This window comes from Castor canadensis, chromosome X (genome assembly GCF_047511655.1).
Source record: "Castor canadensis chromosome X, mCasCan1.hap1v2, whole genome shotgun sequence".
Classification (NCBI taxonomy): Eukaryota; Metazoa; Chordata; class Mammalia; order Rodentia; family Castoridae; genus Castor; species Castor canadensis.
In genome coordinates, this window is record NC_133405.1 from 89,051,245 (window position 1) to 89,066,845 (window position 15,601).

The 15,601-nt window shown below is 39.2% G+C and overlaps 1 pseudogene; it reads right to left on the bottom strand.

The window, feature by feature from the left end:
• Positions 1–3,010: 3,010 nt before the first annotated feature.
• Positions 3,011–3,669, bottom strand: LOC141419749 (N-lysine methyltransferase KMT5A pseudogene; annotated as a pseudogene).
• Between the last annotated feature and the right edge of the window lie 11,932 nt (positions 3,670–15,601).

Below are 15,601 nucleotides of genomic sequence, written 5' to 3' on the forward strand. Positions count from 1 at the left end.
GAGTGGGAGGAAATATTTGCCAGCTATACATCAGACAAAGGACTGGTAACCAGAATATACAGGGAACTTAAGAAACTAAACTCTCCCAAAATCAATGAACCAATAAAGAAATGGGCAACTGAACTAAACAGAAACTTCTCAAAAGAAGACATTTAAATTGCCAAAAAAACATATGAAATAATGCTCACCATCTCTAGCCATGAAGGAAATGCAAATCAAAACCACACTAAGATGCCACCTCATCCCTGTTAGAATAGCCATCATCAAAAACACTACTAACAACAGGTGTTGGCGAGAATGTGGGGAAAAAAGAACCCTTGTACACTGCTGGTGGGAATGCAACCTAGTGCAACCTCTCTGGAAAAAATTTGGAGGCTTCTTAAAAATCTAAACATAGATCTGCCATATGATCCAGCAATCCCACTCCTGGGGATATACCCAAAGGAATATGACACAGGTTACTCCAGTGGCACTTGCACACCCATGTTTATTGCAGTGCTATTCACAATAGCCCTATGGAAACAGCCAAGATGCCCCACTACTGATGAATTGATTAAGAAAGTGTGGTATTGGATGTGAGGGTGATCTGGCTGTGACATCTGTCACCCCAGGGTTGATTCGGCTGATCTGGCTGGCTAGGCGGGTGTCCCCTTCCTCCCTCACCGCTCCATGTGCGTCCCTCCCGAAGCTGCGCGCTCGGTCGAAGAGGACGACCATTCCCGAAAGAGGAGGACCGTTCTTCGGTCAAGGGTATATGAGTAGCTGCGCTCCTCTGCTAGAACCTCCAAACAAGCTCTCAAGAAAGTGTGGTATTTATATGCAATGGAATTTTACTCACCCATGAAAAAGGATGAAATCTTATCATTCACAAATAAATGGATGGAACTGGAGAACATCATTCTGAGTCAGGTTAGCCAGGCTCAGAAGACCAAAAATCATATAGTCTTCCTCATATGCGGACTTTAGATCTAGGGCAAATACAGCAATGTGGTTGAACTTGGGTCACATGATAAGGAGAGAACACACATGGGACGTATGGGGACAGGTAAAAATCCCAAATGTGATGATATTTGATGTCTCCATTGCAGAGGAACTAATACAGAAACCTTAAAGCAACAGTGATCAATATGATATGGGGATCAGGAACTAGTGAAAAGGTCAGTTAGAGATGAATCAACTTAGGATGTAACACATTTGTACATGGAAGCAATGCTAGGAATCTCTCTGTATAGCTGTCCTTATCTCAACTAGAAAAAAGGATTTGTCTTTCTTATTATTGCTTATACTTTCTCTTCAACAAAATTAGAGATAAGGGCAGAACAGATTCTGCCTGAAAGCGAGGGGATGGGGGAGAAAGGGAAGGGTCGTGGGTAGGGTGGAGAAATGGCCCAAACATTGTATGCACATATGAATAAACAAATTAAAAAATAAAAATTAAAAATATAGAAAAAATATAAAGCTAAACCACAAACAGGTACAACAAAGCATTTGTTCTTACATTTACACACTCCTTGGATTCTCTTCCAATTTGCTGACCGATAATTAAGCTAGCAGGTGAGTGGGGACGATTTTCTTAGGTATCATTCTTGTGAGGCACAAGGTAGAGTGAGGGGGGAACAAGGAGTAGGTATATTTCTCATACCTGTATCCATTCACATTTACCTGGATCAGAATGGGCAGGAACCCCCAAGTCCCAGTTCCTGAGACCTGTACTTACAATAAAGAGTGAGAATCCATCCCTCTAGAGTGGAAAGAGGAAGTCACCACTCTTTCTGTCACACTCCAGGTGAAAACATAAGGTTTATCCTTGTTCCCAGGTCACCAGGCTCTGTTGGCTCCCAAGCATACCTTCTGCCTTCCTCAGGCTGTGTCCACAAGAGTAAAGATCATAGGCTACATGTCAGTTCATGGCTATGTATTCATAGGATAGACACTAGGTGGTCTGACACACAGATTTCTTGACATTAGGATGGGAACTTTCAACTCAGCAGAATTGAGTTGGTGGATAGGTGAACTGGTTAAGAAACTTCTGGTCCTACTAAAAATTTTATTTTTGATGAGTACAGTACCATCTCAAATCCACAAAATCGACAAAAAAAAATCCACAAAATAAAACAAAACAATGTAGACGGTTTGCTTACTTTAAGACTTATATACATGTAAGTTGTTTTCTGTTTTTTATCTTTTTTATTATTTTTTTAAAGTAAATTCATTGTACACATTTCTATAAAGAATTAACCCATTTTCAGGAATCCCCACCCCAGAAGAGTTGGGAAGCAGTGCTTTTCCCACCTCCCTCTGGTTCCATTGCCCATCCTATGTGACAATTTGCAGATCTGTGCTTAGCCTGGGCTCACAGACCCTGGAGTTGATAAGTTTTCAAAAGGCAGAGGGGAAGCTAGCATACTGTAAAATCATTTTAAAATATCTACACACTTCAACATGTGCCTGTTGAGAGGAAAGAATAATAACTTGGAGATATCCCAGCCTAGCCATGCATTGGGGGTGTCTCCTCACACCCACCTATCCTTGGGCATCAGTGGGGACAGTCCTCACTATTCCACAGAAGACCCAGACACAATTGGCCTCCTATTGCATGTTTGACTCACTCTTCTAAAACCTGAGCCAAGGGTCTGAGGGTGTGGCTCAATTGGTAGAGTGCCTGCTTCGCAAGCTCAAGGTCCTGAGTTCAAACCCTACCACTGCCAATAAAGAAAAAATAATATAAAGTGCCACGTCTTGGACTGCATGCATGGAATATACAAACATTCAACTTACATACAAAAAATTACAGAAATAACTAGAATATAAAAGTTTTGGTACTATAATGCCATCTGTTCATGTCCACCTTGGAATCCTATAATAGATATTCAAATACTAGAGTGAAAAGTCATCTTAATATGCTTCATAAAAGCATACAGAGTAATCCACTAAGAGGAAGTGTGTAAAAAAAAGTCATTTCCCTTTGAGGACACTTTGTCTTTAAAGTGGGGCAGTGGGGAGGCCCACTTCAGAATGGGTACACTTCTATGGAGGCTGTGCTGTGGTCACCATATACAGGAAATTCTCCCTCTTGCAATGTCACAGAAGTGATGAGGATGAAGTGAGGCACGCCATCAATGTCATGCAATTTGGTTTGGCAGTTCCCATAGTTGCTGTGAGGGATCAGGCTCCCCAGGTGATTTGTCTCTAGAGTTGCATCCACACACTTAATCTTGCTCAGATACTGAAAATATTACATGTAGCAGCCTGTGGAGGAGACATGTGCATATAGAGCCTCTTGCTTCTTGGCATCATTGATCACATTCCTGCCTTTGCTATAGATGAAGTCAATTTCATCCTTCTTCTTTTCCACTTTCAATCAACTCATCTATTCTTTTCCTTTCTTCAGACTGCAGCTCAGATTTGCTCTTCCTAGAGCTCCTCCTTCAGCCTGGGTAAAAATCTGTGAGTTTGCAATTCTGTTGCATTTTTCCTTGAACTTTTTTTCCAAGGGACCTCTTTGTCCTTGAAAAGTTTTTCAGGGCTTTCTTGGTGATGTCTATATTGGTAGAATCACATGATTATGGTGGACTTTTTGGAGGTTCTACTGCTGTATATTTTGGTTTTGGAAAATGTGCCTGGGGAGCCTCATCTGACACCTTTGATCTTATGTTCCTCAGATGTCATGGTGTTTCATAGTCTCAGATTTTTTTTCTCTTCTTGTTTCCTGTAGATTCTGGCTAATTGTTACTCCTGGAAATTGACTTAGTGATGTGGAGCCAAGTTCTCTTTCTGAAGAGGGAAACACATTCCAGAGAATTTGTTCTGTTCAGGCTCATGTAGAAATATATCTTTGAAATCCCAGCAAACACTTTCTCCCTGTTGGTACAGGGAGTGGGGGGCTGTGCTCCACCATCTCCAGTCTGGGACCATGGCTACCACCACAGGGGGCTTGAACATCTTCCTGCCTGGAGTGAGGACCCAGGAGAAGTGGGGGAAGGGGCTCATAGCATAGGAGGACAGGGAGTGAGATTACCTGGGCTGGAGGACCATGTCAGTGTCTCCCCTGGCAGCCATGTTTGAAGGACACAGAGGTGGTGGGCTGTCTGGGCAGCTGGTAGGTAGGAGCCAACTGGCAGAGCCAGGATTCAAGTCACTGCACTCCATACTGGCCAGGCTCCACACACTCACCTGCAGCCCAGACAGGCTCATGCCCATGATGCCTGTCATCCCCCCTAATTGCTCACCCACGAATACTGCCCCCTTTCCCCATGCCCTGTAAGCAGGGTCCATCACTCCAAAGTGAGGGAAACAGGGAAGGAGGCTCAGGCAGTGCATCCTCTGAGGCTTCCCCATCCACTCCTGATTTAAATTATATTTCTAAATCTGATTTATTTTGGTGCTGTTGCTGTTATTAGAGTTTGTTTTCTCTTCTCTGGGTGGTACTGTGGATTCAGCCATCAAGATAAGTACAAAGTGTACACTAGAAAAAAACTCAAATAAACTGGAAGAGGTATTTATCCCCACAGATGCCCAAATTAAAACTTAGAAACACAAATATGTGAAAAAGCAAGGCAATATGACTCCTCCAGAAGTTCACAACTCTTCATAATCAAAACAAATGATAGTGAAATGATTGGAATGCCATACAAACAATTCAGAAGTCTATTTTTTAAAATGATCAATGACCTCAAAGAGGATTTAAACAAACCGATGAATGCAGTAAAGAATTCAATTCAATATACAGATGATAAGTCAACAACTTATGAGAGAAATTCAGCAAATAGTAAAGAGATTCTGGAAAAAAGGTAAACCATAGAATGAAATGCTCAATAAATGAAATAAAAACTCAACTTGAAGCATCATCAATGCACCCAAACAGGTGGAAAAAATAATAGTAGGGATTGAAGACAAGGATGAGGAATTAATACATTCAGGTAGTGATAAAGATAAAATATTATTTTTAGTCTCTAAATAGCAAGTGTCATTTGTAAAATATGCAACATCATGGATGACTTTGAAGAGGATTTTGGGATATTCACAAACTAGATTTGATTAGATTTTTCCTCTATAAACTGTAAAAGTGCTTTGTTCACTAAAAAATACTTGTAAAACATTCATTTGAAAGCCAGTGAGTTCTGTTCTGTAGCTTAGACTGGGTAAGTCTAAAGGAAAGAAGATTTTAACTCATGAAATTTGTGTTTACCTGGGAAATACCATCAGTGTCTTAATGAAAGCATCATGCATGCTCCTTCTGAAATTTAACACATGAAACAAACCTCCCCACAAAAGAGATATATTATGACTATAACATACACAATTAAACACAATTGTGTTTAATTTTAATTGTGGGACACAATTAAAAGACCAAACCTATTAATCTGTGGTACAGAGAGGCAATTGATGTACAGATACGAAGCATAGAGAACTAAACCAATGAAATTACAGCAGAAAAGTTCTCAAATCTTGGGAAAGAAATGGTCATCTAAATACATGAGATACTTAGAACCCCATACAGACCTAACTAAAGAAGAAACCCTCCCATGTCATTGTAGTTAAAATTTCAAAAAAATAAAACAAAAACTACCAAAATATACTAAAGAGGAGTACCAATTTACTTACATAGGTAAACCTATCAGAATAACAGCAGACCTCTCAGCAGAAAATTTACAGGCCAGGAGAACATGGACAAATGTATTTCAAGACCTAAAACAAAGTAATTGAAACCCAAGATACAACAATACTAAAATGGTTGAAATGCTGAACAACTAAAAAGTCTGCTTTTAAAAATGATCAATGGATCAAGACCAACGTGGCAGAGAGCTGAGGGACCCTGAGACCCTGAGCTCCACGAATTCAGAAAAATGCCTCAGATTCATGGTAGCAAAGATCAAGTAAAACTTTTTGCCAACTAAGATACCACTGGTACATAAGATACACATTATATTCAACAGCTGACCTCTAAATAAACATTTTATAGCACATAACCATTAAGGAGGGTCCAGCACTGAGACCTGCAACAGCTGCCAGTGTGCCCACTGGAAAACTGTCCCCCTCCCCTTTTATTTGCTTCTTTCCTCCTGTATTGTAAAAGGAAAAATGCAATATGGAGAACAGCAGAACGAGTCCTGCAAGCATCTCAGATGTCTTGAATCTGCCATAATTCATGGACAAGGAACCTGCCTGCAAAGCCTGCCTGTGCCATCCCAGAACTGAGTGAAACTGCAACTCCACCAGATAAGCATAACAAACCATTTGCTATGAAGGGAACCACATAGTCCAGTGAAGCTGGTGGGCAGATTGTAGCTCCTTGAACAAAACTGGTGACCAAATAAATTGAGGGAATATTTCATCTCCAGCTGGTGAGGGTGAGATAGAACACTGAGCTGACCAGCCTGTGTGGGTGTTTGGAAGCCCAGCCATAGTCTGGTAAAAAACAAAACATTCCACCACCTTGGAGAAACTGGTAATGAGCTAAAACTGACAGACCTCCACGAGAAAAGTGGTGGACTAAAAGGCTCAATTATACCTTCTAGGCTTGCCTGGCCAGAGCAGGGGCTGGAAACTGCTTACATATCAGCTCCTTACAGGACTACTTTGGAGAACTCACCTACACCAGAAAGCCCATCCTACCAGGAAAAGCCTGAGCTAAAAAAACTCTGAGCTAATTTCCCCTGAAAGAAGCCCAGTATGGATGGGACAACATCCATTGCCATAGAGCTGAGCATACCATCCTCAGAAGGAACAGAGACACAGACAAAGCCTCTATAAAAAGTTTTAGCACCTGGATTTGAAATCAGAGGAGAGGCCATAACACTCATTCAACTTATTTTTTTATTTAATATTTTTATTTTTTTATTTTTAAAAAATTTATTATTACCTATCCCCTCTTCCACTCTGCCCAAATATCAATTTGCTTAGCTCAATATTGCTCCACTTTCCTTTCTCTCCCCTATTTTTATTTTTCTTTTTTCTTCTCTTTCCTTTTCTCTTCCTTTAGTCTCCTTTCCCTCCCCTCCTCCCACTCCCTTTCTCCCTATTTTCTCTACTTCCTCCAGACTCACCATTCACTGAGTAGTCTATTATACCAACTTAACAGGTTATCTTATCCTACCTATCCCTCTGCAATCCCTGACAATCGCACCCTCCACCACAATGACTTAACTACACCTTTACACATATTAGGATCTTATTACCCTACAGCTCCCACACCTCACAACTTTCCTCACCCTTGCTCCATCCTCCCTCCCTGGCCTCTCACCTAGTACCATCTTTTTACTCACCTAAGAATCTGTCTCTATCCACACAACTCTTCTCCCCAATACCCACTGTTGATAAATAATATAGCCAAGGGTTCTCTTATGTATTATGTAAATAACTGGTTTAACATTGAATTTTTGAAGTCATTATTGTGAAATTGTATATCCAGTTCAGGGAAGAGAAATATTGTTAACAACCTACCTAACAAATGAACTAGTCAGTGCATAGAAATTAAGTCAAGGGAATTATAACAGGTGATTACATCACCAACTAATAAACAACACATGAGCAAAGCACAAATCAGAAACATGGCAAGAAAAAGAAAGCAAGGGAATATGACTTCCCATAGATTAAAATAGCATACCAGAAGATTTGGTATTGGTGAAGGGGATGACTCTTCAGTTCCTGACATCAAAAGAATGCTGATAAGAATGTTCAATGAGAAGATCCAAAATGGAGACTGTGACACAGATGCAGACTGCATTAGCTCTGGGTATCAGGGACCTTGCTGAGGCACTGGAGACACACTTGGCTGAGGTAAATCACAAGGGATTGCTGAACTTTAGCACCCTGAACTCCTAGCCCATGGAAGGCTTCTCCACATCATGATACACTGAAAGAACAGGCAAGCCACCACCCCCACACCACTGCCACCTGCCTGCCAGCCTGCTGCTCCACCTAGCCTAGGCTCCACAGGCCCACTGGGCCTCTGCCCACCTGCCCTCCAGCCACCACACATTGACTTGCCAGACTGCCACCTCACCAGGTAGTCACTCCACCAGGCAGCTGCTTGCTGGCCCACAGGCCCACTGGGGCTCTGCCACGCAAGCCTGCTGGGCAGCCAACTACCAACCTGCTGGCACACTGGCTACTGCCCACCACAGAAGGGCTCCATCACCCCCAGATGCCACAGCAAACCTGCCTAGGAGACTTAGAGAAACAGGACTGGATGCCAAAGGAGAAACATGAGAACTAAGACTGAAATTCTACTCTTCCTGAACTGAGGATTTTTTTTCTTTTTTCTTTTTTTTTTCTTTTCTTTAAGTGTGTTTGTTTGTCTTGTTTGCTGTTTGATTGTCCACCATCTCTCCCTGTTGATTTCTTTGGTTCTCCTTCTTTTTTCTCTTTCATTTTCTTTTTCTTTTTTCTCCTTCTTTCTTAGTTTTGTTAGTTTTGCTATTGTAAGTTAGCTAATACTAAATTACACATAGACCAGGGACAGAAACAGTACCAAGTGGAATGATGGGAAGAAGAAAAATGTATGTAAACCAATCTCCCCCCAAAATAAATTAGTACAGGATTCAGAGGGAAATGAAGAAAATGGACACCCAGTTCCAGATTCCAACAAAACAAAGATGAACTATACCAAGTAACCAAACGAAGCCCACAAGAACACCCTGAAATAAAAAATTCTACAAATAATCAATGAGAATTTCAAAGAGATGTTACTAGACATGGTCAACCAAAACGTACAGAAGGCAGTCTAGAAATTCCAAGACAACAAAAATAAAGAATATGAGAAAACACAAAAACAAATAAGTGAAATCCTAGGAGCCCTAAATAAACACCAAGGTGAAGCAGAAAACACCATAAGTAGATAATGAATTATTGACAGTATTACAGAGGAAGTGACATATGATATGGAAATCCTCAGAAAAAAGAATGAAACAGAAATACAAAACAAAGTGGAAGACCACCCCAGCAGACTAATCTCAGAACATGAAGATGAAATGGTAATAAAAGGAAAAACTGAGGAACTATAAGTCAAACAACTCAAGTCCTGTGAAAGGAATATGCAAGAACTCACTGACTCTATTGAAAGACCAAACCTGAGAATCATGGGCATTGAAGAAGGAGAAGAGGTGCAAGCAAAAGGAATTAGTAATATATTCAACAAAATAATAACAGAAAATTTCTCAAATCTAGAGAAAACTATGCCCATTCAGGTACAAGAAGCCTCCAGGACACCAAACAGACTTGACCAAAATAGAACTGTCCCAGGACATATTATCATTAAAACAACAAGCACAGAGAATACAGAGAGATTATTGAAGGCTGTAAAAGAGAAAAAACAAATAACATACAAAGGTAAACCAATCAAAATCACAGCAGATTCCTCAATGCAAACATTAAAAGCAAAAAGAGCAGGGAGTGAGGTCTTCCAGGCAATGAATGAAAATATCTTCAACCCTAGGGTACTCTACTCAGCAAAACTATCATTCAAAATTGATGGAGCAGGGCTGGGATGTAGCTCGCTGGCACAGCACTTGCCTAGCATGTGTGAGGCCCTGGGTTTGAACCCAGAACCAAAAATGAAAAGACAAAAAAAATAGATGGAGCAATAAAAGACTTCAATGATAACCAGAAGCTAAAACAATATATGAGCATCAAGCCACCACTACAGAAGATTCTTCAAAGAATCCTACACAAAGAAAATGAAAGCAAACAAAACCATGAAAGGACAGGCAGTAACAAGCCACAGGAGAAGAAAAGGCAAGAAAGTAACACTGATTTAGCTGCACATAATCAAACCCTTAAACAACAAAGACAACTACATGACAGGAATCACCATAAACCTGTCAATACTAACACTGAACATTAATGGACTTAATTCCTCCATCAAAACACACCATTTGGCCAACCTGATTAAAAATGAAGATCTTACAATCTGCTGCCTACAGGAGACCCATCTCATTGACAGAAACAAGCATAGGATTAGGGTGAAAGGCTGGAAGAAGATTTACCAAGCCATTGGTCGCTGAAAACAGGCAGAGGTAGCAATACTTATCTTGGATAAAACAGACTTCAAACTTACAATGATCAAATGAGATAAAGAAGGACACTCCATACTAATAAAAGGGGAAATACACCAAAAGAGAATAATAATTATCAACCTATATGCACCCAATGTCAATGCACCCAATTTCATCAAACATACTCTGAAGGACCTAAAAACATACATAGACTTCAACACAGTGGTAGTAGGGGACCTTAACACTCCCTTATCACCAATAGATAGGTTATCCAAACAAAAAATCAATAATAAAATCCTCGATCTAAATCATATAATAGATCAAATGGATCTAGCTAATGTGTACAGAATATTTCATCCAACTTCTGTAAAATATGCATTCTTCTCAGCAGCTCATGGGACCTTCTCCAAAAGGGATTATATCTTAGGGCACAAAGCAAGCCTTAGCAAATATAAGAAAATAGAAATTATAACATGCATTCTATATGATCATAATGCATTAAAATTTGAAATCAACAACAAAAACAACAGCAAAAACATGCAAACAATTGGAAACTGAACAACACATTGCTCAATGATCAATGGGTCATTAATGAAATAAAAGAGGAAAATAAAAGGTTCCTGGAAGTTAATGAAAACGAAAACACGACCTACCAGAACCAATGGGACACAGCAAAGGCAGTCCTAAGAGGAAAGTCTATAGATATGAGTGCATATATTAAAAGGTCAGAAAGATCTCAAATCAATGACCTAATGCTATATCTCAAACTCCTAGAAAAACAAGAACAAGCAAATCTCAAAACAAGCAGAAGGAGAGAAATAATAAAAATAAGAGCAAAAATCCATGAAATAGAAACAACAACAACAACAAAAAAACCATACAAACAATCACTGAAACAAAAAGCTGTTTCTTTGAAAAAACAAATAAGATTGACAGACCCCTGGCAAACCTGACTAAAATAAGGAGAGAAAAAACCCAAATCAGAAAAATCAGAAATGCAAAAGGGGAGATAACAACATACACCATGGAAATCCAGGAAATCGTCAGAGACTGCTTTGAGAACCTACATTCTAATAAATTTGAAAATCTTCAAGAAATGGGCAGATTTCTAGATATTTATGGCCATCCAAAACTGAATGAAGAGGACGTTAATCACCTGAATAGATCTATAACACAAAATGAAATTGAAGCAGCAATAAAGAGACTTCCAAAAAAGGGAAGGAACACTACCTAACTCATTTGATGTAAACAATACTACTCTCATCCCAAAACCAGACAAAGATACCTCCAAAAAGTAGAACTATAGGCCAATTTCCTTAATGAACATTGATGCAAAAATCCTCAATAAAATAATGGCAAACTGAATCCAACAACACATCAGAAAGATCATTCACTATGACCAAGTTGGCTTCATCCCATGGATGCAGGGGTAGTTCAACATACATAAATCTGTAAATGTAATACAGCACATTAATAGAAGCAAAGACAAAAACCACTTGATCATCTCAATAGATGCAGAAAAAGCCTTTGACAAGATCCAACACCACTTCAGATAAAAGCTCTAAGCAAACTAAGACTAGAAGGAAAGTACCTCAACATTGTAAAGGCTATATATGACAAACTAAAATCAGGAAGGAGACAAGGGTGCCCACTATCCCCACTCCTATTCAACGTAGTACTGGAATTCATAACCAGAACCATTAGGCAAGAAGAAGAAATAAAAGGAATACAAATAGATAAAGAAATGGTCAGAATATCCCTATTTGCAGACCATATGATCCTATACCTTAAAGGATCAAATACTACACCCAAAAATCCCTAGACAACATAAACAGATATAACAAGGTGGCAGGATACAAAATCAACTTACAAATGGTTTTCTTTCGAGAGATACATGTGTTCCTTCAATTCAGCTGAATAGGCCTATTTGGAAAAAAGAGAGCCTATCTCCACTTTAAAAATCTTTAGTTGCAGGAAGCATTCCTTTCAAAAACTAACTCAGATCCCACAGGGAAACAATGTCCGAGTTACTCCTGCTTCTAACACAGCTGCTTTTCCTTCAAAAGATACACGTGTTTCTTCCACTCAGCTGAACATGCCTATTTGGAATAAACAGGGTCTATCAACACACTGAATAACCTAAGTTGCAGGAAGTATTCTTCTCAAAACTAACTCAATTTGCACAGGGAAACAATTTGCTTGATGCTCCTGCTTATGACACAATTGGTTTTCTTTGAGAGATACATGTGTTACTTCAACTCAGATGAGTAGGCCTATTTGGAACAAAATGAGCCTTTCTCCATGCTGATAATTCTGATGTGCATGAAGTAATCCTTTCTAAAACTAACTCCGTTCTCACAGGGAAACAATGTGCTAGATGCTCCTGATTGTAATATAGGTAGTTTTCTTTGGAGAAATACATGTGTTTCTTCAACTCAACTGAATAAACCTATGTGGAGCAAACATAGCCCATCTACACCTCGAAAAACCTATGCTGCAGGACGTATTCTTTTAAAGTACTAAATCAATTCTCACAGGGAAAGAAAGTGATAGATTCTGCATTTCTAACATGGATGGTTTCTTTGGAGAGGTACATGTGTTTCATCAACTCAACTGAATGCACCTATTTGGAACAAAGAAAAATGTGCTTTAGGCTCCTGCTTCTAACACAGATGTTTTTCTTTCAGGAGCTACATGTGTTTCTTCAACTAAGATGTATAGGCCTATTTGGAACAAATGCAGCCAGTCTCCACCTTGACATATCTAAGTTGCAAGAAGTATTCCTTCCAAAAAACAACTCAGTTCTCACTGGGAAACAATGTGCTAGATGCTTATTCTACTGCTACTGAGGGTTTTCTTTAGAAAGTTTTATGACTGTCTTCAACACAGCTGAATAGGTGTATTTGGAAGAAAATGAGCCTTTCTCACCATGAAAATTCTGATTTTCATGAAGTAATCCTTTGAAAAACTAACTCAGTTCTCACAGGGAAACAATGTGTTAGATGCTCCTGCTTAGGACACAAATGGTTGTCTTTTGAGAGATTCATGTGTTTCTTCAAATCACCTGAATAGCCCTGTTTAAAAAAGAGATCTTATCTCCACCTTGAAAATCCTTAGTTGCAGGAAGTATTACTTTCAAAAACCAACTCAGTTCTCACAGGGACAAAATGGCCTAGTTACTCCTGCTTCTAACACAGATGTTTTTCTTTTGGGAGATACATGTGTTTCTTCAACTCAGCTGAATAGGCATGTTTGTAACAAAGAGAGACTGTCTCCACCTTAAAAAACCTAAGTTGCAGGAAGTATTTCTTTCAGAACTAACTCAGTCCTCACAGGGAAACAATACGCTAGTTACTTGTGCATCTAACACAGATGGTTTTCCTTCAAAAGTTACATGTGATTCTTCAACTTAGCTGAATAGGCCTATTTGAACAAAATGAGCCTTTAACCACCTTGAAAATGAGGATTTGCAGTAAGCATTCCTTTAACAACTGACTCAATTCTCACTGGGATAAAATGCTAGTTGCTCCTGCTTCTAACACATATGGTTTTCTTTCGAGAGATACATGTGTTTCTTCAAATCAGGTGAAAGGCCCTATTTGGAACAAAGATAGCCTATCACCACCTTAAAAAACATAAGTTGCAGGAAGTATTCCTTTCAAAAACTAACTCAACTTTCACAGGGAAACAATGTGCTAGATGCTCCTGTTTATGACACAAATGGTTTTCTTGGTGAGATACATTTGTTTCTTCAACTCAGCTGAATATGCCTGTTTGGAACAAAGAGAGCCTGTCTCCAACTTAAATAACCTAAGTTGCAGGAGGTATTCCTTTCAAAAACTAACTCAATTCACACAGGGAAACAAAGTGATAGATGCTACTGCTTCTAATACAGATAGTTTTTCTTTCGAGGGATACATGAGTTTCTTCAACAGAGATGAATAGGCCTATTTGAAATGAGCCTTTCTCCACCTTGAAAATTATGATTTGCAGTAAGTATTTGTTTCAAAACCTAACTCAATTCTCACAGGGAAACAATGTGCTAGATGTTGCTGCTTATGACACAAATGGTTTTCTTTCAAGAGATACGTGTGTTCCTTCAACTTAGCTGAATAGGCCTATTTGGAAAAAAGAGAACGTATTTCCACCTTGAAAATCCTTAGTTGCAGGAAGCATTCTTTTCATAAACTAACTCAGATCCCACAGGGAAACAATTTCCAAGTTACTCCTGCTTCTAACACAGCTGCTTTTCCTTCAAAAGATACATGTGTTTCTTCAACTCAGCTAAACATGCCTATTTGGAATAAACAGAGCATATCAACACACTGAACAACCTAAGTTGCAGGAAGTATTCCTCTCAAAAATTAACTCAATTTGCACAGGGAAACAATGTGCTTTTTGCTCCTGCTTATGACACAAGTGTTTTTCTTTGAGAGATACATATGTTATTTCAACTCACATGAATAGGCGTATTTGGAACAAAATGAGCCTTTCTCCACCCTGAAAATTCTGATTTTCATGAAGTAGTCCTTTCACAAACTAACTCACTTCTCACAGGGAAACAATGTGCTAGATGCTCCTGCTTCTAACACTATGGTTGTGTTTCGAAGATTCATATGTTTCTTAAACTCAGCAGAAAGGGCCTATTTGGAGCAAACACAGCCTATCTCCACCTTTAAAAACCTACATTGCAGGAAGTACTCCTTTCAAAAATGTACTACATTCTCACAGTGAAACAATGTGTCACATGCTCCTGCTGCTAACACAGATGGTTTTCTTTCAAGAGATACATGTGTTCCTTCAACTCAGCTGAATAGTCCGATTTGAACAAAGAAAGCCTATCTACACCTTGACAAAGCTAAGTTGTAGGAAGTATTCCTTTCCAAAACTAGCTCAGTTCTCACAGGAAAACAATGCCTAGTTGTTCCTGCTTCGAACACAAATGGTTTTCTTTTGAAAGATACATGTGTTTCTTCAACTCAGCTGAAGAAGCCTATTTGGAACAAATAAGGCGTATTGCCACCTTGAAAACCTTAAGTCACAGGAAGTATTTTTTTCACAACTTATTCATTTCTCAAGGGGAAAAATGCGCTATGTGCTCCTACTTCTAACACAGATATTTTTCTTTCAGGAGATACTTGTGTTTCCTCAACTCAGCTGAATAGGCCAATTGGGAAAAAAGAGAGCCTATTTCCATGTTGAAACACCTAAGTTGCAAGCAGTATTCCCTTCAAAACTAATTCAATTCTCACTCAGAAACGGTATTCTAGATGCTCCTGCTTATGACACAAATGGTTTTCTTTCGAGAGATACATGTGTTCTTTCAACTCAGCTGAATGGGCCTATTTGGAAAAAAGAGAGCATATCTCCACTTTGAAAATCCTTAGTTGCAGAAAGTATTCTTTTTACCAACTTTCAAAAACTAACTCACTTCTCACAGGAAAACAATGTGATACATGCTCCTGCTTGTAATATATATAGTTTTCTTAGGAGAGATACATATGTTCCTTCAACTCAACTGAATAAGCCTATTTGGAGCAAACCTAGCCCATCTACACCTCAAAAAACTTATTTTGCAGTAGTTATTCCTTTCAAATACTAAATCA